This window comes from Ceratotherium simum, chromosome 2 (assembly GCF_057802395.1).
Source record: "Ceratotherium simum simum isolate JZ-2026a chromosome 2, ASM5780239v1, whole genome shotgun sequence".
Taxonomy (NCBI): Eukaryota; Metazoa; Chordata; class Mammalia; order Perissodactyla; family Rhinocerotidae; genus Ceratotherium; species Ceratotherium simum.
In genome coordinates, this window is record NC_141901.1 from 54,523,997 (window position 1) to 54,547,867 (window position 23,871).

General features: G+C 45.9%; 1 long non-coding RNA gene across 1 annotated transcript in view; it reads right to left on the reverse strand.

The window, feature by feature from the left end:
- LOC147918019 (uncharacterized) overlaps positions 1 to 23,055 on the reverse strand; it is a 91,137-nt gene extending 68,082 nt beyond the window's left edge. The window contains exon 1 of the long non-coding RNA XR_015555599.1: positions 22,423 to 23,055. This is a non-coding gene — a long non-coding RNA (uncharacterized LOC147918019). The remainder of the gene's footprint in view (positions 1 to 22,422) is intronic.
- Between the last annotated feature and the right edge of the window lie 816 nt (positions 23,056 to 23,871).

Here is a 23,871-nt window from a genome sequence, read left to right on the forward strand (position 1 = left end):
TCCCAGGGACCCCTGGCAGCTACTGGGCTGGCACTGAGGTGGGAAGAAGCCTGTGAACACAGGGTAAATGACAGAGGGTCCCAATTCAGCTCCTGCAGGAAGCAGAACCAACAACAAGTACCTGGAGATGCTCTGTGCCTCCAACTCTTCCCCACTCCTCTGAGTGTTGGGTCTCCTGAGAATAAACCTCCAGGATACTCGGGGGACCTAACCGCTTATCACAAGAGCCCAAGCAGAAGAGAAATGGTGCGTTTTGCTCATTTCATCAAGCTGCAGTCTGACCTGATCCTGGGATATTTTTACTCCCCTGCAACTTCTGCCTGAGGGGACAGAAGTCCCAGCCCAAACGTAGCCTGGGCACAGCCTCCCAGGTCCTGATGGGGCCAGAAATTTCTTCTGGCTCTTGGGACTCCTCATCCCGGAGCTCCTTGCCTGACCCCTTTAAGAAAAGCACCCTGTAGACGAGAATTGCTGACTGCTTTGGGAAATGAAAACAAGCAGGGCGGCAGAGGATGTTCTCATTGCATTTAAAGTTAGCTTCATTTGGAGACAATTCAAAATGCAAGCATACTAATGCAGTCACTGTGGGCCAAGCTAATTTACTGCCTCCTGGTTACAGTATCGGACCCGCCCTCTTAGAATGAGTTGAATTTTGGAGTCTGCTGGCCAGGCAGAATCCTGTGGAATCTTCTCCCGCATCCTCTTCAGGGTCAATCTCAAGATCACTCAGGGCTTGCCTTGACTAGTAATAACAGAAGAAGCCAATACTGACAGACTATTTGTTGCTAGGTACTATGCTAAATGCTTTACGTACAATATTTCAAATAATCCTCACAGCGACCCTATGAAGAAAGGATTATTTTGACCTCATTCTATAGATGAGAAAACTAAGGCTCAGAAAAGTCAAGTAACTAACCCCAAGTCACAGAGCAGGTAAGTGGTACAAGTTAAGGCTCTGATTCAGGCAGGCTAACTCGAGTGCACTCTCAAGCTCACTGCTAGGGACACCTCCTTCTGCCAGTCTAGCCACACCACAGTAATAATATTGATAGCTGAACCCTTAGTAAATGCCAAGCACTTTGCTGAGGCATTTGCTTGCATTCCTTTAACTCTTGAATGAGAAAACTGAGAATCAGAGAGGTTAATTCACTTCCCCAAAGTCACACAGTTAGTAAGTGAATATGGCAGAGAATATTTTCCTCTAAAATCCAATTTCTCCTCCTGTAGAATAATGGACTCCTATTATTAGCTGAGCAGGTGACTTCTAGAATTAAGACTACATTCTCCAGACTCAGTTGGAGCTAGGTGTGTCCATGTGACCAAATAGTGGGTAATACAATGTAAGCACAAGTGGTACGTGCAATTTCCTGGAACTATCAGCCTTCTCTCCTTTCCTCCTTGCTGCTGGTGGAATGTTGACATGATAGCTGGAGCTGGAGGGGTACCAGCTTGAGCCATGGCATGACCAAGGCCACAAACAGCAGAGCCACAAGGTAGAAGCAGCCTGGGTCCCCGAGGGCTCCAAGGAAGTGAGTCAACTCAGCAATCTTGAGGTGACCACCTCTAGACTTTTACGTGAAAGAGAAACAAACATCTAACTTGTTTAAGCCACTATTGTTCTGCGTTTTCTGTCATTGACAGCCAAACCTAATCCTAATTAACACAGTGGTGGAGCTGGAATTTAAACCAGTTTGGCTCCAAAGGCCACACTTAACCACTGTGACACGTTATTTTTACTGTAAAAACTCTATGCCCACATCAGTTCACCTTATTATTACTAATGTCTTCTACTTCCTTCATTTGGAGAGCCATTCAATAAATATTTGTCAAGTGCCAGGCCCTGTGCTAGGAATAAACCAAGAATATAAATATGAATAAGGGGGACGGCCCCGTGGCTTAGCAGTTAAGTGTGCGCGCTCCGCTGCTAGTGGCCCGGGTTCGGATCCCGGACGTGCACCTACGCACTGCTTCTCCAGCCATGCTGAGGCCGCATCCCACATACAGCAACTAGAAGCATGTGCAGCTATGACATACAACTATCTACTGGGGCTTTGGGGGAAAAGTAAATAAATAAAATTATAAAAAAATAAATAAATAAATAAATATGAATAAGACTTGGTCAGTGCCCTCGAGGAGTTGGCAGTCCATCTTGGAAAACAGATGGCTAAGCAAATAAATAAAATACAGTGCCAGGAGTCCTGTAATAAAGACACGAGCCAAATGCTGTGAGAGCACAGAGAGAGGAGTGACGCACCGCCTGAGGATCAGGGAAGGTTCTCCACTGAGGGCAGCAGATGAGCTGAGCATGCTAAGTGGCTGCAAATAAGTGTGAAGTGCCCTTGGTTGTCAGACACCAGCACACAAACCACTGGCCTCCAACGACCACATTTTGCTGGAAATGCAGCCCACTCTCCTTACCCTGGAATTTTAGACTCTTAATTTTTCAGCACCGGAGACCCCTATAGCCCCTTGGGAATCCAGACTGTTTCTGCTTGCTGGACCCAAGGCCATGAAGAAAAATGTACGTGGGACCCCTAAGGCCAACCCCCCTTCACATCAAGAGCAGAAAATGGAAGCAGGAAACCGGAGGTCCCCAGCAGCTGGGCTGGATAGATAAAGATTCCTCAGCATAGCAGTGACAGCCAAGACAAGAGCTGTCCGTAATTACTCTGCGCTGGGAAATGGTGTTTCCAATGTGACCTTTCTACCTGCAATTCTAACAGTGGAGCTGCTGTCACTGTTAATAAAGCCCAGACCCGGCTCTCCCTAATTGGAGCCAATTAGAATTACCCAGAGAGGGCAGCCAGGGCAGCCTCACTTCTAATGAGGGCGGCTGACGTGTTGGCGTTGGTTTATTTGCCCAGCGATGAGGGGATGAGAAAGCTTATCCCACCAAGCAGTCCCCGCCCCACACCACCCCCTACCACCACTGCCTCCCATAACTCTACTCCACTATGCCCTGAGCACCAGCTTTACATCAAGGCAACGAGATCTACTGGGGGGGAAAGGATATCTCCTGGATAATGCGGCCAAGCAACACATCCCTCTACTCAGCATCTATTTATTAAGCAACTACTATGTGCCAGGTGTGGCGCCAGGGGCAGCACGTAATAATGAATAAGATACAGACAGAGGCAAATCTACCATGAAGTTCATGAAGCCTAAGCTTTAGGGCCTCCCGTGGGCACAAGTTCCAAAAAGGGCCCTAGCGATGTGTCCACGCACACACGTGTATTTGTAAACTTTGCAAAAGTAAGCTTTTCTAACCACAGTTAGTTAAGAATGCCATCTCTTTCCACTCAGACTTTGTCACACTTCCCCCACTGTCAGGTGGTACAGAAGTGGCCACGGGCATTTACAGGATCTGGCTAAGGGGAAGTTAAGTTGTGGATACAATTTGGTTTGTGTTTTGTGGGATATCTTTAGATGGTTTGCAGTCACTGATGTAAGTAATAACTTCTGCAGCCATCTCAGTGTGGACATGGCTCCCAGGAATCCGCCAGTTGTCTGTGGTGCCTACCCATCTGGCCTTGTGGCCAAAGATCATATCGGATTTGAGTGTGTCCTGTGGGACCTGGCACTGGAAGTATGTGGGTAGTGGAGGAGAAACAAGGTTTGAATTGTATAGAGCCAAAACCTAGTCTATGGAAAATTCTTCCAATCATCAGATGTGTAAAATTCTGAGAGCGGGATTCAGTTCTCACAGATACCTAGTCACACACACTGGGAATATTCAGTAATACAGTGATACAGTTCTATGCTATACTTTTTTTTTCTTTTTTGATGGGAATTATGCCAAACAGGATTATCAGAATTCTTACGTTTGTAGGGTACAAACCGTAGCAGTCCTACAAGCAGTAAGTATGTCTGGTTGTGAGGTCACATGCTTTATGCATCCCAACCATCAATAATAAATATAATTTTTTATTATGTAGAAGGAAAAACAATTCTATCTCCTTTCTCTATATAGAAAATATGACAAAATTGTTATGTGAAGAGGTGATAAAAGAGAATTTAGCCAAAAAAATGCAGAGGAAGAAAATATTAGAGCAGTGTGCTAGGCAGTTAATTAAGAAAAACATTGTATTGTTTTTCTGTATCTTGTGATATTTGTGGAATTTTTCAGCTTTAAAAGTTTTACAATTTGTTATCATTTCTTTTCTCAATCTGAATAAAGATACACTTTCATCCCTAATTTTGTTTTTGTAACTTTGTATTTTTTCTTCAAGAAGTCCCTTCAAATTGTCTTAAATTTCAGGTCCCACAAAACCCAGGTTCAGTCCATTATTCCTTGTCCTGGTCTAACAGAAGAACCCTCTTGCCTCCCTTCCCTCCCCATGTATGTGATCACTACCCACTGCATGCCAGGCTTTGAGCTAGGGATGGGCACACAGTGTTGGATGAAGCAGCTCTGGCACCTTCCCATGTGGAGAGGGGGACACCAAGTCATACAGGATGCTGTAGGAGAGAACAAGAGGGGGGCACTTCCTGTAGGAAATATTTCAGCTGAGACACAAAGGATAAGAGTTAGACCAGTAAGAATAAAAGAAGAATATGCCAAGCAGAAAGAACAGCATGTGAAGGCCCTGAGGTGGGAAGGGCTTGGTGCATTAGAGGTATTCAGTAAATATCTATTGAATTCATTTAAAAAATAAATATTATGATTTGGGCAGGGCCAGGGTGCTATGGGAGCATATAGGAGAGGCACTGAACTCTTGCCAAGGGCCGCCAGGAATGAAAGAATGAGGAATAAGAAAAAATTAGTCAGGTTAGAATTGACTTCCTGACTTGCAGGAGGAGAAACAGCATGGCAAAGGTCCTGGGATCAGAGATCAGAGAGCAGTTCTGTATGCTGGATTTGGAGAGGAAGGTTTGGCTAAGGGGAGGTTGAAAGTAGAAAGGTAGGAGAATTGGGGTAGAACTGACAAGAAATGAGGCTGGACATGTAAACCAGGGCCAGACCATGAAAAGCATGGTAAGATGTTTGGATTTTATTTGAATGCTATGGTAATGTGGTTTTAGGGAAGGAAATGACATGCTCAGATTAGCATGTTGGAAAGATCTAGTTGCAGGGTGTAGAAAGGACTGGACGAGGGGGCAAGGCAGGAAGACCAGTCAGGAAGCTGTTAGAGAAAGGCAAACAAGAGAACGTGGTGGCCAGAGGAAGTGGCATGGGGATGGGGAGAGGCAGACAGATCCAGAGAGGAACACTGTGGAACCTGATGCAGTTAGACACGCAAGATAAAAGAATCACCTCAGAGGCAGCTGCCAGGCTGGTCGTAGTTCTCCTCCTTCATGAAGCTAGCCTAGCTCATGGGAGACTGGGTCCTTATTTACAGTGGGTGGTTTCTTTCCAGTAACAGGATGCCTACATCCTTGGCTACTGGGCACTCTTTGCTGCATATCTTCTGTTCATCTTTCCACCCTGCTCTCTGTCCTTGAACTTCTCACTGGGTTGGCCGCAGGGGACCAACAGAAGACTGGAGAGCAGGAGAGTAAGGTCACAGTCAGTATTTATTCTCCATGCCCTCCCTCTGAGGAGGCCCCAGGCTGGCTGCACCGCCTAGTCTCCCTCAAAGCAACCTACTTATCTCTATCCATCTCTAGAGATTCTTCTCCTTCCTAGTTTCAGTATCCTCTTCCCTCCCCTTCACTTAGAGCCTAGGGTGATTACAGCTCCACTGACCTGCTGTGGAATCACCCCAACATCCCTGGGGTTCCCCCACACCTTTGTAAGTTCACCTTCTTGGGTTATTCTCATGAGTTTGTCATCTGTTTCCTATTGGACCCTGAGTCACACACACCCCCTCCTGACAACATGCTGTGGTTCACGGAAACATAACTTGTTCCTTTAAATCAGACCATGCCCCCGAAAGCCCAACAGCCAATAAGGACAAGACAGCGCACTTCAGCCCTTTTTCTGGTGACCAACCAGGATCTTCCTGCGCCTCCTCAGGGTCAAGTCCCGCCTCTGCCCCCAGACTGGAGTTTGGCTCGGATTCCCTGGCTCTGACTTCCGGGATTTCCCTAGCGCTCAGCCCGCCCCATCCAGCCCTTCAGGGCTTTCCCCCAGCCCTGGTGAGACCTGGGAGCCAGTCATCAAGTGATCAGTGACTGAGATCCGCGCCTGCCTCTCCTGAGAGGGCTGGCAAAACCTGCCAAATGTTCTCAGACTCACCGGCCTCTAGGCCCCCTGCTGTCCTGTAATCATCTTCTTTTTCTTTTTCTTTTTTATTTTATTTATTTTTTTGTGAGGAAGATCAGCCCTGAGCTAACATCCATGCTAATCCTCCTCTTTTTGCTGAGGAAGACCGGCTCTGAGCTAACATCTATTGCCAATCCTCCTCCTTTTATTTCCCCAAAGCCCCAGTAGATAGTTGTATGTCATAGTTGCACATCCTTCTAGTTGCTGTATGTGGGACGCGGCCTCAGCATGGCCGGAGAAGCCGTGCCTCGGTGTGCGCCGGGATCCGAACCGGGCCGCTAGTAGCGGAGCGCACACACTTAACCGCTAAGCCACAGGGCTGGCCCCTGTAATCATCTTCTTTATGTCGGTCTGCGTACACATTTATGTGTGTCAATGTCTGTCGTATTTTTGTCTGTTTCCCTCTTCCCATCCCAAGGGCAGGGACACTGCCTTGTTCGTGTTGCGTCCCAGTGCCCAGCCCAGTCCTGGGACAGAGTAGTTACTGGATAGCTATTTGTTGACCAACAGACCTCCTGTCATCTGTTTCCAGTCTTCCCCCAGACAAGATAGAGCACCATTGATCAGGCTTCAGGTTTCCTAATTACAATCCTTCCAGTCCCGTCTGCCCGAGACAAGCCTCTTCAGCAACCTGAACATTTCCAGCAACTCCTCGGTCATACATTGATAGTATTCTTTTGGGACATTCCCTGGACCCAGTGAATGTCTTTATTGGCCCTAAGTGCCAATAAGTTTACAAGGACTGACTTCACATGAAATTCAAAATAGATTTTACTTTTTGATCTAACAATAAACATTAATTTATACTAAAATTTAAAAAAGCAACTTTCTAGATTTTCTGCCTGCAAAATCATGAATAAGCTCATCACAGCTGAACTTATCCTTCTTTCTGTCCCTCAGTTTGCTGGTGCCCCAGGCACGTGTTTAGTCTGTCTATTGGGCACGAGTTACCATGACACAGGGGTAATTCCATTCACTATGTGTGGATTTTACTAGTTTGACTTGGCAAAATCAAGCCAAGGTGGGAGCTGGGGAGGATAACCCTGTTTTTCTTTCCCAATTTCTTGGGAGGATGGAGGTGGCAAGGGCAGTCGATTCCGCATTGCCGCTACAAGTGTTTTTCAACCTTGGTGCTACTGTCAGGACAATTCTTTGCATGACACTAACCTACTCATTGCAAACCATTTATCATTTGTGATTTCCAGGCCCTAAGTGCTAATAGCACCCCTCAGTCATTGTGACAATTAAAAAAAAAAGCCTCCAAAATCTCCCTAGAGAGCAGTACTACCTCAGGGTAAGAAGCATCATGACCTGTGTGGGTGAATGCAAGTTGAAACAATATTCTTTGAATGGTCCTACCTTCCCCTGTTCTTTTTTTTTTTTAACTTTTTTTTTTTATAATTTTTTATTTATTTATTTTTCCCCCAAAGCCCCAGTAGATAGTTGTATGTCATAGCTGCACATCCTTCTAGTTGCTGTATGTGGGACACGGCCTCAGCATGGCCGGAGAAGCGGTGCATCGGTGCTCGCCCGGGATCCGAACCCGGGCCGCCAGTAGCAGAGCGCGCACACTTAACCACTAAGCCACAGGGCCGGCCCCTACCTTCCCCTGTTCTTTATGTCTTTACGTCCTTTCTGTCCCTCCCTACTGCACTTGTCGACCCACCTTCTACAACACCTTCCCCAGGCAGTATGGCCCACAGCGTCTCCCCACTCTGAGCAAGCAACGGCATTGGTAGTCCCGTTCATGTAACATTTTGTCATGTGGTCTGACTCTCCGTTATATCATCACTTTTAATGTTAACTAACTCTCAGAGTTTGTTACAGAACGTTTCAAAATCTGCATGCTTGTCTCTGACTAAATTACAAGCTCCCAGAGGGTGGAACCTCTTTCCTTGAGGGAGAAGACAAGGTGGGTTTTAGGTGTAAGGTGACTCAGGAAGAGGCACCTAGCAATCAACTTGGAATGCAGGTCTGAGGATGAAAGGGGAGGTTAGAGTTGGGCACAGATTCGGGATGCAGCTGCCCACAGGGATAGCTGACATGGTGGTGGGAGAAGGTATGCCACTGGTCCAAAGACACCACTTTGAGGAATGACCACCTTTAGGATGTGGGAGGAAACATAAAGCCCAACCAAGGAAAAGGCAGAATGATAAGGTTGTGGGAGGTGATGGGAATTTTGCTGAGTCCCAGAAACAGATGGGGAGAGAACTGATCACCAGGACCAGAAGGAAGGCAGAACTGAGGAGAGGCTGCTCCATGTGTTAGCTAAGTCGATGGTGGCCTTCTGGGCCCTCACAGTACAGTGGTGATGGTGGTCCATTCTGTAAGGGGCCAGGGAGTGAGGAAACTAAGGCAGAGTGTGCACTTTGCAAGAATTTCAGAGGGAAGGGAAGAGAGGGCAGTCACATGAAAGGACGGCTTGGCACATAGCAGGCATTCCATAAATATATCCATTTATATAAACGTGTAATCAATACATATATTCATTTTTATAAATATGTCTGAATATTATAGGAGAGAAAGAAACAGTGTTTGTGGGCAGAGGTGGAAGAATCATTTGCAATGGAGTGTTTGAGGGTGGAGACGGGCCAGGTCTGGGTAGGAGAGCACAGGATCCAGGTGGAAGCCTTAGACTTGGTAAGGAAAGCGACATTCCTGGGGGACAGGAATGACAGCACACAGGGAGGGTAAAAAAAATGGACATTTTGAGGTGAAGGGGTTGTTCCCTGTAGATTTTACCAAAAACATGAAATAACTCTGACCCTTTCTTATTTATGCAGAGGCATTTAGGGGGATTCCAGCAGCTCCAGAGCCTCTTACAGAATGCAGAATTTCCGTCATGGAGTTTAAAATGCCTCCCTAGTACATTATAGCTCCAGCCTGGACAGGGCATTCGAGGGCAGACTCAGAAAAAGGAGGTAACCCTCCCAAAGTGTCTGGAAAACCAAAATGCCTCCTTCATTCCAAGCATGAGGTCAGTAATAAAAAAGCATTTATCACCAATTAATCCACAGCCTGAATGCAAAGCTTAGATGAAAAGAAAACTGCAACCCTAAACTATGTGATGCTCACTCTTCCTTTTTACAACCCTGGCAAAAACAAGCAGGAGACAAATCCCATTTACAAGGACAGCAAAAGCTCGGTCTCCTCTCTGACCCAAGTCCTCTCCATGCATCATAAATATTTCCATAGTCATAAATATCACTGATGAGGAAGCAGAAGGCTCTTAATTGGTTCCAACTCATTTCATGGTGGAGGAAGATAGGAAAAATGCACTGAATAAGAATAAGACAGGGTGAGAGATCTCCCGGGAGGAAATTAAAATGGAATCTTCTATCAAAATGATGCTCTATCTATGCGCTGACTTAAGCCAGGAAAGAACTGGCTGAAGAGCCATTGTGAGGAGCATCTTCTCCCACTGGCCCAGGGCCTTTCTTATCTCAGAGATGCCGATTCCCTTCAAGTTGAGTTTTGTGGTGGTTGATGTCACCGATAACGAGCTACCATAAGGAAAGAAGGGAGAGAACTAGCATTTATTAAAAACTGATAGCAGTATAATTGCTAAACAAACAGTGGTATAGTCATACAATGGAATACTATTCAGCAATAAAAGAGATGGACCATTAGCCACACAACATATGGATGAGTTTCAAAAATATATATGAATGAAAGGAGCCTTCCATAAAAGAGGACATACTATATTATTCCATTTCTATGATGTTCTGTAATCAGTAATCTAGAGTGGGAAAAAAATCCAAACAATGGTTGCCTCTGTGGGTGGGGAGAGAGATGAACTGGGAAGGGGTATGAGGGAACTTTCTGTGGTGATGGAAATATTCTATATATCTTGATGGGGGTTTGTATTACAGAGGTGTTTGCATTTGTTAAAACTCAGCAAATGTACCCTTAAGATTTGTACATTTCATTGTATCTAAATTTTACAACAAATGAAAAACTAAACAAATATTAAATTCTAATTAATGATATGCATGCTGAAGTATTTAGGGGAAAATGTTCTGATGTCTGCAATTTACTTTGAAAATGCATCACTAAAATAAAATAGATTCATGGAGGGATAGAGGGATAGAGAGATGAATAGATATGTGAAAAAGCATTTTGGTAAGATGTTAATGGTAGAATCTAGGTGGTTAGTAGACAGCTGTTCACTGTAAAATTCTTTCTACTCTACTGTGTGTTTGAAAATTTTCACAATAAAATGGAAGAAATAGGAGGGATGTGATAAAAAAGCAACCATTTACTGAGTGCCTCAGTGTACCAAGTGCTTTATATACATTTTCCTGATCCTGGTGTTATCCTGATTTTACAGATTAAAAGGTTAACATTCAGAGAAATGAAACTTCAGGGTGGAGGAACGCTTCTTTGCCCCTCTTTTACGCGTGCCCTCCAGAGGCAGGATCTGGCAGGGGCAGGTCCCTGGCACTTGTATTTTGAGCAACAAACGCTTTCTTCCGCAGCTGCTGCCTCTCAGCCTTCATTCTCAGCGCTGGCTTCTGATTAACCACAAAGTGAAGGGGAGTCCTCTATCACCAATCAACGACTCACAAATATTAACTGAACACCTACTGTGTGTAGGGAAATCAAAGAAATATAAACCAGTCTCTGCCTTCAAGAAGCTCCCGGAGTATTTAACTCAGCCTGGAGAACTGGACTCTCCATGTGACTTTGGCACTAATTAGCTGTGTGACCTTGGGCAAGTTACTTCAACTCTCAGGCTTCACTCTCTTCATCTATGAAATAAGAGCTTGAACTAGACCATCCCTCAGGTCCTTCGCAACCGTCATGTTTCTGTGACTTTTGATCCACAGTAATTTTAAGGGTCAATGGCTGGTCCAGATAGTGTATGCTAATGGAATACTGATGAAGAAAAGTCCCTCAGGCTGGGGGAGAAGCTGTCTCACAGGAAGTGAGGTCTGAGCAGTGCCTACCGGGTGGGGAGAGGAGACGGTCAATGTTCCAGGTAAAGGAAATGCTAACATAGGGCCTGGAGAGGGGACACATGGGGACAGTAAGGAGGGAGTGTGCCTAGAGGGGGGGTTGGTGTCCAGAGCAGAGACAACACTGAGAAAAAAGTTTGAACTTGAACTTCTGAGAAGCAGGATCCCACCAGAGGTGTTACGCATGGGAAGTGTGTGATGAGATGGTATCTGAGGAAGATTAATCTATTTATTTGCAGTCATGGAAGAAAACACCAGCAAAAATAGTCACAAATGGAAGATTATTATAAAACGATATGGCAGACTCTAGAATACCCTCAATCTGTGCTTTTCAAGCTATGATCTTCAGAACATTAGGGTTTCTGGGAAGGGCCTCCGGGACGCTAGGGGGCCAGGGGAAGCGGAGGGGAGGCAGGGTTCAGCACCCGTTCCCATTTCCCCCTTAACTGCAGCTGCACTGTTTTTATTGGTTTAATACATGGGAGTTCCAGATCAAATTTATTTTGAAACAAGAATTCAACAACCTCAATTGAACAACATCAATTAATTAAAGAAATAAGTAGTCAGACAAATGTGTCAGGAGGGAGTTGTTTGAGGATAAATAATTTGCTGGGCATACGCCTCATACAGCTAATTGAGATGACGCCACATTTTCACCTGGGAGGTGCCAGCTCTGACTAAGGGGAAGAGTCTCAGGAAGAGGGCAGACTTGGAGGACGGCTGTGCCTATCCTGAAACGTTCTCACTTCGTGTGACACGCATGTGCGATCAACTATTAAGCCCCAGGGCCCTGACTCAGGCCCAGTCTGGCTCTCCATTCTGACTTGATTCCCTCAGCAGGTCCCAGGGTCTCACCTGCTTGCCTCCCCTCCTGGTAGCTCCCTCCCAGTAGGAGTGGGACAGTGTCTCTTCCCACCCTTCTCCACTGCTCTTTGTTAGTCATTACCCTAAACAAATATTCTGAGCTTTTCATTCTATAAAACTAGACCAGGATAACAAAAACCATAAAGTCGGGTAAGTTACACTGGTTCTAGATTATTGCAGTTATATTTGGTTGAATCCCCTGGCTTTTGTCTCCTTCACAGGATTATAAATTCTGCCCTCCACATTTATTCTTTTGTGTGTATGTGTGAGGAATTTCAGCCTTGAGCTAACATCCATGTCAATCCTCCTCTTTTTGCTGAGGAAGACTGGCCCTGGGCTAACATTTGTGCCTATCTTCCTCTGCTTTATATGGGACACCACCACAGCATGGCCTGACAAGCGGTGCGGCGGGTGCGCACCAGGGATCCGAGCCGGGCTGCCAGCAGCAGAGCGCGCGCACTTAACCGCTCCGCCACGGGGCGGTCCCGCATTTATTCTTAAATGGTGTCATCAATAGTCTCTTCTTTCAGACCTGACTCTCCGATGCCCTCAGGGCATAACATAGCCCTCCCCTTGTCTCAGGTGTTCCCTGACCCTCCATCCCGCATGAAAAGGGCTCCTCATAGCCCTCATATGAAGACTTCCTCATCACTGTGTTTTCATCCCACTACTGCGTGCATGACCTCATACTATGCATTCTGGTTATCTAATACAGCCTAACAAATCACCCAAAACTTGATGACTTAAAAAAACAATCCATTATTATCTCTCACAGTTTCTCTTGGTTAGGAATTTGGAAAGGACTCAGCTGGGCAGTCCTGGCCCAGGGTCTCTCCTGTGATTGCAGTCATGTGTCAGCTGGGGTGACAATCATCTGAAGGTTTGCCTGGGGCAGGAGGATCAGCCTCCAAGCTGGCTCACTCATATAACTGGGAAATTGTTGCAGGCTTTTTTGGGGGAACTCTATTCCTCTCCACGTAGGCCTCTCCATGTTGCTACTTGAGTGTCCTCACGGCATGGCAGCTGGCCTCCCCCAGAGCAAGAAACCCAAGAGACCAAGCTGGATGCTGCAATGACTCTATGGCCTACCCTTCAATGTCATACGCTATCCCTTCTACCCGATTTTACTGGGCACACAGGGCCAGCCCTGATTTAACGTGAAAGAGGACTACACAAGGAGGCAAGGATCATTGGAGGCCATCTCGGGGGCTGGCCCACTACACTATGGAAGGGTCAGAAGAAGAGGACCATGTTGAACCATTAAGTAGTTTACCACTTATTTGGGGAGAGAAATGTTAAATACCTGCAATACTAAGAGGATTAATAATAATAATAATAATAATGATAATAATAAAGAAAAGGTAGACAGTGCCTGCCCTGGAAAGCAAACTAGGTATCGAGTGAGCAAGAAAGATATAGGCTCTGCCCCCTTGCAGCTTGTAAAATAGTGGGAATGACAGATTTCAAATAAATAATTGCACTTGGAATAAGATCCTATCTCCTTAACCTTCCCCCTGCCTGTTCTTTTCTTCTACTACTCATCTCCTTTCTCACTGAGCTTCAGCCACACAGGTCTTTTCTCCGTTCCTCCAACAGACTAAGTTCCTACCTCTGTCAGGGGCTTTGCACTTGCTGTTCTCTGGAACGCTCTTTGGTCTTTGCACGGCCAGCTCTTTCTTGCCATTCAGGTCTCTGCACTTAGTTGCTACCTGATCTTTTCTTGCTTATTTGTCGTCCACCTCCCCCAGTTAGAATGTGAGCTGCATGTAAACAGAGACTGTTAAATCTCCTTCACTCTGTGTCTCCAGGCCTGGATAGCACTTGTTACATAGTAAGTGATGAATATATATCGTAATGAATGAACGAAGTACTCACTTTCTGACCAGGTTCTAAAATTGTACAAAATCTTCCTTTGAGAGTATTGTAAACGTAAGCGCCAGTCCTATCGCTTGGCCATCTTGCAATCCAAACCAAAGTTGGTGAATTGCGGACTTATTCTAAGATCTAACCATGCTGACTCCTTGACTCAGAGCAAATAGCACACGTCTCCCACCGCTGATTTTCCACCCATTTCTGGATTGAGTTGATCCAGCCCAGGCTGACTGTATTACTTGTATTTTTCCTTGGGGACAGGTCCTCAGTTTCTGATGGCTTTTGCTTGGCTCCCTGAACAACTTCCCTCTCTCCTCCAGGGGCAATCCCAGCCTTGTTTTGCTGCACTTGTGTTTCCAGCTTTCCTGGGCTGAACTATTGAAAACAGTTGCTCATTAACATCCCAGCTTTCCTGCTTTTCAGGAGAAACAACACGACAAACAGAGACCCCACGCATATTTATTTTGAAAATATGTTTTTTAATTTGAAAGCAAAAGGACACTGCTGGTCTGCAGGTCACTTCACCTGCTGTAGCATGTGATTCTCGAGGCCTTTTCTCTCTGGGTGGTGGTGCCAGCTAATAGACTCATGCTCCCTATGTAGGTTTATCTTCAGTTAATTAAAATTTTGCCAGTCTTCCTCGCAGCCCTGTTGGCTTGTGGCACTGATCCCAGCTGGCAGGCTGGATGGTGGCGGTCATCCTATTAAATATTAATCTAGGAGGGCAATCAGGCCTGTGGGCTTCCACTCCTGGGGTTCTCCCACTGGGAAGTCACAATTCAATGCCAGAGCTCAGTGCCTATGGCAACTCTCCCTGCCAGGCCTGAGTCAGCATCAGATGCAATTTTTCGGAACTGTTATTTGACAATAATTCTGAGTAGAATTCTGGAAGATCTCTCTTAAAAACTGGAATGAATTTCACGCACATCTACCTTGGAAGAGGATGTTAACCACCATGTGAAATGGTGGTTCTTTATAAATGATGAACAGGCCAATTTGCCAGCATTTATTTTGAAATCACGGGCCAGGTTAAGACTAGCAAAGTATCCTGCACTTCAGATGTTAGTTTTGAAAATCTGCCTCCTCCAGGGATGGGAGAGGAGAGTAAGGACTGAGCTGGCACACAAGGCCTCCCTTGTCCCATTTTTGGAAATGTGGAAGTGGTTGCCCACACGTTCACCTTACCACTTCAATCACGGTTAGTTGTGTCCTAGCTATTGAACCATTTCAGCAGATACCTTTGCTGACAAACTCACAAGATAGGAAGAGCACTCTGTTGTGCGTTGAATTGTGTCCCCCAAAAAGATAAGTTGAAGTCCTAACTCCTGGGACCTGTGAATGTGACCTTATTTGGAAATAGGGTCTTTGCAGATGTGATTAGTTAAGAAGAGGTCATAATGGATTGGATGGGCCTAATCCAATGACTGGTGTCCTCATAAGAAGGGATGACAGAGATACATGGGGAGACTACCACATGATGATAGAGGCAGAGATTGGAGTGATTTGTCTACCAGCCAAGGAGTGCCAAGGATTGCTGGCAACACCAGAAGCTGGAAGAGGAAGGAAGGATCCTTCCCTAGAGCCTTCAGAGACAGCACGGGCCTGCCAACACTGACTTTTTACTTCTAGCCTCTAGAATGGAGAGAAGAATTTCTGTTGTTTCAAGGCACCAAGTTTGTGGTACTATGCTATGGCAGCCCTAAGAAACTAACACACACTCTACTCCCGGCCCTACTGCTGACTGCCTCAGCCAGCTTGCCTCTCTGCCAACCCTGCTGATAGGCATGGTCACCCTGGTTCCCCTCCCTGCCCTTCCTGGGAGGTCAGATACAATGAAATCCGAACCTGCTAGAAGGCTTAGGAAGTGGGAAGTCAAGCTAAGAAGAAAACCTCATCACATCTCAGGTCTTGCAGATGATTTTTGAAACATCTCAGTCCATGTTCTTGCCTAAGCGGAGGTCAGTGAACATAATACGATGGCTCTTTGACAATAGAGGATGTCACTCTGCCTCAGGTGTCATCACACCAAATTCAAGACTCCCTAGCTGGCATCACAGATACAGAGAGAATAAGAATTTGGCATGAGTTTGTACTGATCCCAGCACATATTCTGGAAATTGAATTTTTCACATTCCTGATTAACTCTTTGTCTCTTCTAAAAGTTGAACGTAACAACAACAAAATACAATTACACTGAGGGTTCAAGCTAGGTGATTTTCTAGTAATCAAGAGTCTATAATATTCTGTCACCTTCAGATAGCTGTGAGAAAGAAAACTTGGTTAGAAAACTTGGACCTGAATTCCAGCTCTGCTCACCCTCACAACAGCCTTGCAAGGTAAATATTATTATCCCCCAATTACATATGGCAGGATGGACTGGGGCTGCCCTGTCCCACCTCCAAAGAGACACACTCAGGAACCAGAAAGGTGGCTTCTGCTTGGTCTCTTTTGCTGAGTGGGGCACACCAGCTGCGGGCAGAGATGAACCTCTCTGGACAACAGAGGGAATTTTAAGAAGTTGTAGAGGGGAAAAGAAGGAGAGAGCAAGAAAATGATTGGCAGGGAAGAGGAATTTGGGAGGAGAGGTGGAGAAGAAAGGTGTGTGATGGAGAATTTGATTTAGTTTCTCCTGTGTAGTGTGTGTTCTCTATTTTCTTCCCTAAATTCCAAAGAAGATTTTTAGTTAATATATTATGGAGTTGGATCTGGTTTGGGAGGTGGGCCTCTGACAAGGAACAAAGATCGCCCATGAGGACCCAATCATCCCAGGGATGCAAGGGAGCTGAAGTTCAGAGAGGTTGAGTGCCTTGCTCAGAGTTACACAGCCTTAGGTTCTGAAATCAGATCTATCTGACTCCACATCTATGTTCTCTCCTCTAACGTATGGCTTATCTCATGGTGGACTTACCAAACTTATTTCAGGCCCAGGAGGTAGTACAGGTTGAAAATTAAAATATTTCAAAAATTATTTGTATAAATGCCCTGGAGGGAAAGCTATAACGACTTATTAATTGTAGTTTTCATATGGCTATAGCTTTGCAGTCTGGAGAAATGGCTTCTGTTTATTAAGTACTGACTAAGTGCCAAGCCCTTTCCTGTGCGTTACATGATCTAATCTTCTGAGCAGGCCTGAGAGGTGGACATTTTTATCCCCATTTTACAAATGAGGAAACATTACAGAGTGACTAGCCCAGGACACTGTTGGGAGGCAGTAGACCCAAGACCTAAACACCAAAAAATCATTTAGTTTATTTACTTTTTGAATAGCTAATACATGCACATAGTACAATGTTTACCAAGGAAAAGGCCAACTGTGAAAAGCATCTGTCTCTTCCTACCCCCAGCAACCTAGTTCCGTTCCTAGCCACCCTCAATCACCCACTAGGACCAGTTCTTGAGTGTCTTTCAAAGATGTTCCTGGTGTTTACAAGTGTGACCACGTTCCTTTGACACCACAGTCGCCTCCCTCAGAGAAGAAAAACATTTGAAGCTAACCCGAGGAAATGATTCCTTTCTCAGCACTCTCTAAGCTTCACTTTAAACCTTTGGAGCTCAGACACCAAATGGAGGATGTTTTTCTGTTTTCCTGGGAGCTGGTGAGGTGCACTGAAAAGAGCGTGGAGTCTGGAATCTGATGGGTCTAAGTTCAAGTTCATACCGAGAGCGGGTGACTTCACCTCTCTGAACCGTTTCTGCATCTGACAACTGGAGACAAACATCCCCGCCTCCAAGGGCTGCTGTGGGGGTGATACGTAGAATAAAGGTAAAACATCGGGCCCATCTGGCATCCTCCCTCCTTCCTCTCCTGCACCAGAGCTTGCAGTTCCCCAGTGCTTCTTTAAGAATTTGGAGGAAAGGAAAAGGAAACTCCCCCAATCCACATGCTGTTTAATGATCGGCTTTGACCTAATTCTACTGCGAAGCATTTCCTTCTCTTTCCTACCTCCCACCACCTCCCACCCAGATGCCAAGTATAGAGAATACATGAAAACTTAGGCCAAATGGGACCCTGGAATATGAAAGCCTTTGAGAAAACAGCTGTTTGTTCATTTATTATCATGTTTTTGCCCCTGTCTCTTTGATGACAGGAGCCTGTGGGGAAGAAGAATCACCCTCTGTGCTTTAGACCAGTCTATACAGGCTTTTACATTCTTCGCTTCACTCTATAACTCTGTGAAACTGGGAAACTGCGAAACTGCAGTCCAGAGATTAAATGCTCTGGTTAAAATGCACATGGCAGAAATGGGGCTAGAACCCAGGTCTTCTCACTGATTTCCTTGCCTTTCGCTGTCCCTAGTAGTCTTTTATGTGTAATCGCTACTGCATCAATTAGGATGCATTTGGCTGCAAGCAACAGAAAATCCAAGGCACACTGGCTCATGGAACTGGAAATTCAGAGGTTGGATGACTTCAGCATCAGTGTAAGACAGTGGCTCTGCACCCTTTCTCTGCTTCTCTTGCCTTTTCCTTCCTCTTTGTATTAGCTTCATTTTCAGGCTGGCTTCCACCCTGCGAAAATGATTTATTACACTCCAAACTCCATATCAACACATCACAATGTCCAGAGGAAAAGAGAGTCTCTTCTTGTGTCTCTTTTATGAATAAGGACGACTCTTTATAAGAAGCACCAACAAACAACCCCCTTGTGCCTCACTGTCTCAAACTGCAACAAATCTTGTGGTAGGCATCTGTCATACTTGTGGTCACTCTGGCTCTTTTGAACATTCATCCTTTGTTAGGACAAGTTTGAAATTATAAGTTCCACTTCACCAAGGTAAAAGCCAGATTTTGCTCTCCCTTTGTTAGAACAAGTTTGAAATTATAAATCCCACCTCCCAAGGTAGAAGCCAGATTTTGCTCTCCTGACACTGACGTGGACTTTTACTCAAGATTTGGTGATGCAAGAAGAAAACTACAGAGCATGCCTCTCCTCCGTCCCCTCCCCTCCCTTTCCCTCCTCTGCCCTTCCCTCTTCTGCCCTGCCCCTCACACACAGTGCAGGCATTAGTGGTTAAAGTACAGAAGCAGCTAGGGTACAGTCTGTAGCTCCTGCCTCCAGAGCTTGGTGGTGGTGGCAGTTTTCTTGTCAGCTCTGACCTGTGGAGCAGTTTGGGCCAACTTGGCCTGGAGCCTGGTTCTCTAGCTCTCCCTATGATCTTGTGAGCCACCCAGAGAGCTTGAAGTGCTGAATCACTCAGAGTCAGCTTCTGTTATTGCAGCTAAGAATGTGATTGATGCACACACCCATTCCTGAGCACATGGCTGGGGCTGGACGCATGCCCTCTGCTGACCGGCATACGCTTGAGTTCCTGAGCCAATAATGATGGCAAGAGAGTTGGAATTGCCCTTAAGCTTGACTTTAATGCAACCACTAATGCCTCCACTGTGTGTGAGGGGGAGGGGAGGCGAGGGAAAGGGCGGGGAGGGGAGGAAGGAGAAGGATGCTCTGTAGTTTTCTTCTTGCATCACCAATCAACACAAGCTCGAAGCTCAGGGTGAGAAGAGCTTCCCAGGAAGCACAGGGGGACATGTACAAAACCTAAATAAAAATTGAGATTGCATGAAAAAGGGAGCATGGATGCTTCGTGGCAGCCAACGGCGTCTACCAAGTCCTGCTGTGTGAGAGACCCTGCAGCTAAACATGTTCAGCCTCACAACTCTATAAGGCAGGTGTTACCCTCACTTACGGACATGGAAATAGACATGGAGACATTAATAAGATGATAGAATTAATAAACTGGAATTCAACAAGGTCTATTTGACTCCAAATTCATTTATACATTTGTTTTCTCACTCACAGGTCTGTGGGTCAGCAGTGGGCTCTCCTGGGACCCACTGGGTTTGGCTCCAGCTGCAGGTTGGGTTCAGGTTGGCTCCATAAACCTCCTCCTTGCTTTTGGACCAGTGGCTACTCGGGGCTACCCAGATTCTCAAGACGGATGGTGGAGTGCATGGGGCCAAGAAAATCACCCAAGCCTTTGCTGGCCTCATGTCCACTAAAATTCCACTGGCCAAAGCAAATCACGTGGCCATGCCCACCATCAATGGAGCAGGGAAATATGCTTCCCCTACGCTGGTAAGAGGTACTGCAAAGTCAAATGGCAAAGGATATGGAGTATAGTCCTGTAACAGGGAGAGAGTAAAGAATTGGGAACAATAATCCAATCTATATATGATGTGGGATTCTTTTTTCTGAACTACTTTTTGCCCAGATTCATTCATGATTTCAACAAGTATTTATTGAGCACTACTATGTGCCCTGTACTGTTCTATGCACTGAGGCTGCTGTCAGCAGAAAGACAGATTTGGTCCCTTGTTCTCATGGAGTTTACATCCTAGTGAATTCATCCAGTGCAGCTATATATCACTTTCAATGTCTTTAAAATCTTGCCAAAAGAACCTGAGAGAGAAGAAAGAAAGAAAGAAAAGAGGAAAGGTAGAGATGGGAGGAAATAGAGAGGCAGAAAGCCCCTACCCCTCTTCCAGACCAGTCAGGGGCCCAACAAGAGGCCATCCTACAGTGAAGCCTCTCTCACCTGCTCTCCCTACTTTCTCCTACCTCTGCATTTCACTCCATCTGCCCTTCCTGTCCCAGGTTTGCTAGGTTCTGCTACTATAGCAGGCCTGGCCTTTCCTCCTCAGAATCTGGCCCTGCTCCAGTAGAAGTTTGTCTTTTTTTGGGTGTCCATCATTGCCTTCAACTTCAACTTTATATTGTTGCCTGAACTTCCCTTTTGGAGAATTGCCCATTGTATAATGCTTCCCTTATGCTATAGAGGCTGAAGTGATTAGATCACTCCTTTCCTTGGCCCAGAGCTGGTTCAGAGAGGGGGAGTGGTTGTATAAGCTTTGATCAATTGGAGGCTCTCTCCTGGACTTTGACTCTTGGGTGAGAGCCAGAAGGACAGGCTGCAATGGTACTCAGGCCCAAGCATTTCCATGGGTGGCCCTGCCTCTGGCTTCATTGCCTAGCCACTGACCTACCTGTAGCTCCCGTCTCATTTTCCAGGCCCTGCCCTCAGCCTTTCCCTTGTGAATTCTGGAAGGCTCCACTATGCCACCAATAATTTCCTCTTTGTTCAAGACGGCCAGGGGCAGTTCCTGTTGTTTGCAATCAAGAACCCCAATCATACCGTATGACCCAGCAATTCCACTTCTAGGTATATACCCAAGAGAAATAACATATGTCCATACAAAAACTTGTACACCAATGTTCATAGCAGTATTCTTCATAATAGCCAAAAAGTGGAAACAATCTAAATGTCCATGAATTGATAAATGAGTAAATCAAATATGGTATATCCATAAATGGAATATTATTCAGCCATAAAAAGGAATGAAGTACTGATACATACTGCAACATGGATGAAACTTGAAAACATTATGCTAAGTGAAAGAAGCCAGACACAAAAGACCACATACTATATAATTCCATTTAAACGAAATGTCTAGAATAGACAAATCCATAGAGACAGAAAGTAGATTAGTTGTTGCCAGAGACTTGGGGGGCAGGAGAGAAAGTGACTACTAATGGATATGGTGTTTTTTTGGAGGGGGTGATGAAAAGTTCTAAAATTGATTGTGCTGTTCATTGCACAACTCTGTGAATTACTAAATCCCACTGAATTATACACTTTAAAAGGTTAAATTTTATGGTATGTGAGTTATATCTCAATAAAGCTGTTATTTAAAAACAAAAGAACCCTAATCAAAATGCCTTCTGGGGTAGGGAGCTCAATGGAGGGAGGCGGCAGGGGCTGCTGAGAAGAATACCAGCGGGAGATCTGAAGGATTTAGTTCTAATCCCAGGTCTGTTTCTTGCCAACCTTAACTTCACCGTTTTGGTCCTCCATTTCTTCATCATCAACGTGAAGAGGCTTATTAGATCAACGTTTCCCAAACCCCAGTCGATTGTGAACCATTTTCATCATTTTTGTTGCGTCATTGTGCCAAGTGAACGATTATTTAGCTATTTCTTTAAATTAAATCACCTTTTAAAAAAAATTTAGCATGGGGGGAGAAGTCAAGATGGCGGCGTAAGCAGACTCTGAACTCACCTCCTCCCGTGGACACAGCCAATTTACAGCTACTCGTGGAAAAATTATCCCTGAGACAGAACTGAAAACTGGATAAGAGGAACTCCTGCAACAACGGACAATACTAACTGAGGTAGAAGAGGCAGAAACTCCCTTCTGGAGAGGAAAAACGCCGCCTTCACAAGCCGCCAGCTTCACGGCCGCCGGGAGCAGCTCACAGGTACGCAGCCTCCCTGGAGGCGCGGGGCCCTGAGCCAGGAGTGCCCCCGCTGTGGGCATTTTGTAGACCCAGCACAATCGAGACGAGGGGCATAATATCTGACTTTGCCTGCTACTAAAACATTGGGGAGTACCCCCAGAAAACTCGGTTCACAAAGAAACTAAAACCGGCTCTTAAAAGGCCCATGCGCAAACTCACCCATTTCAGAAAGCAACCTAAAATCACCAGAAAGAAAGGTGCACAGTGCTGTGGTAAAAAGAGACTCACCTAATAGGCCCTGAGTGCATCTCGGTGAGGGGTGAGACCTCTCCAGGGACTGGGACATTGGCGGCGGCCATTGTTGTGGCCTGGTGTGGGCGTGCTGACACAGACGCCATTGGAGTTCTCCCTGAGGCCTGCTAGCCCAGGTCTGCCCCACCCGCTAGAGCACGGATTTAATCCAGCTCAGCCAGGGCAGGCAGCCCACCCTAGAGACTGGCCCCACCCAACAACAAGCCCTCAGGCAACTTGTGGGCCTGCATAGATTGGTGACTGGATTCTCTGCAGCCTGGCAACTGAGCCCGACTTTAGCGGGGCAGGGTGTCCACAAGGAGCGGGTGGAGAGTGTGGGGCTCCCACCGTGGAGAGACTGGGTCCGTTTGGGGAGGTCGGGGTGCGCACATGGGGCAGGACTGTGTTGACTGTGTGTGTGGACCTGTGGGCAACAGGGCTTGTCAGCTGCAGAAGACTTGTGCCTCTCAAAGACCCACATAGGGGGTTTGCCCCACCTTCCAAAGCCTGAAACAATTGGGTGCTCCTGTGCCTGAGGCCAGCCCCACCCAGCTGCAATCCTCAGAGAGCTGACAAGAGACCTAATAGGCTACAGGCTTACAGCAATTGTAAGGCCCTGAGCCTAACAACCTGCCACGCTGGGGGCCTACTCACTTAAAAGAAATACTGCAACACAAATGTAGTATTAGAACTTGCAGCCAACTGTGCTGGGGCTCCCCACACCTCATAAAGAGACTGAAGGGCCCACAACAACTACAAGCAGCTGAGCATTACAACAGCTGGCCAGGAGCATAACTCGGCCTCCCTGGGTGCCTACAGGGAGAGCAAACAGGCAACAACAGAAGGACACATATAGCCCACATAGGGGTCACCCCTGGAACATTGAGAACTGAGGGAAGCACACTGGAAGCCTCCTAAGGCATCACTTACATAAGGTCACCTATCCAAGAACAGGAGACGTAGCTGACCTACCTAATACATAGACACAAGCACAGGGAAAGAGGCAAAATGAGGAGGCAAAAGAATGCATTCCAAGTAAGGGAACAGGACAAAACCCCAGAAAAGGAACTAAGTGAAACAGAAATGAGCAACCTACCTGACAGAGAGTTCAAACTAAGAGGGTTAAGGATGCTCACTGATCTGGGGAGAAGAATAGATGAACTCAGTGAGAATGTCAACAAAGAAATGGAAGATATAAAAAAGAACCAATCAGAAATGAAGAAGACAATACTGGAAATGAAAAATTCATTAGAGGGACTCAAAAGCAGAGTAGAGGATACAGAAGAACGGATCTGTGAGCTGGATGAAAGACTAGAAGAAATTACCCAAGGTGAACAGGTAAAAGAGAAAAGAATTAAAAAGAGTGAGGACAGTCTAAGGGACCTCTGAGACAACATCAAGCGCACTAACATCCGTGTTATAGGTGTCCCGGAAGGAGTAGAGCAA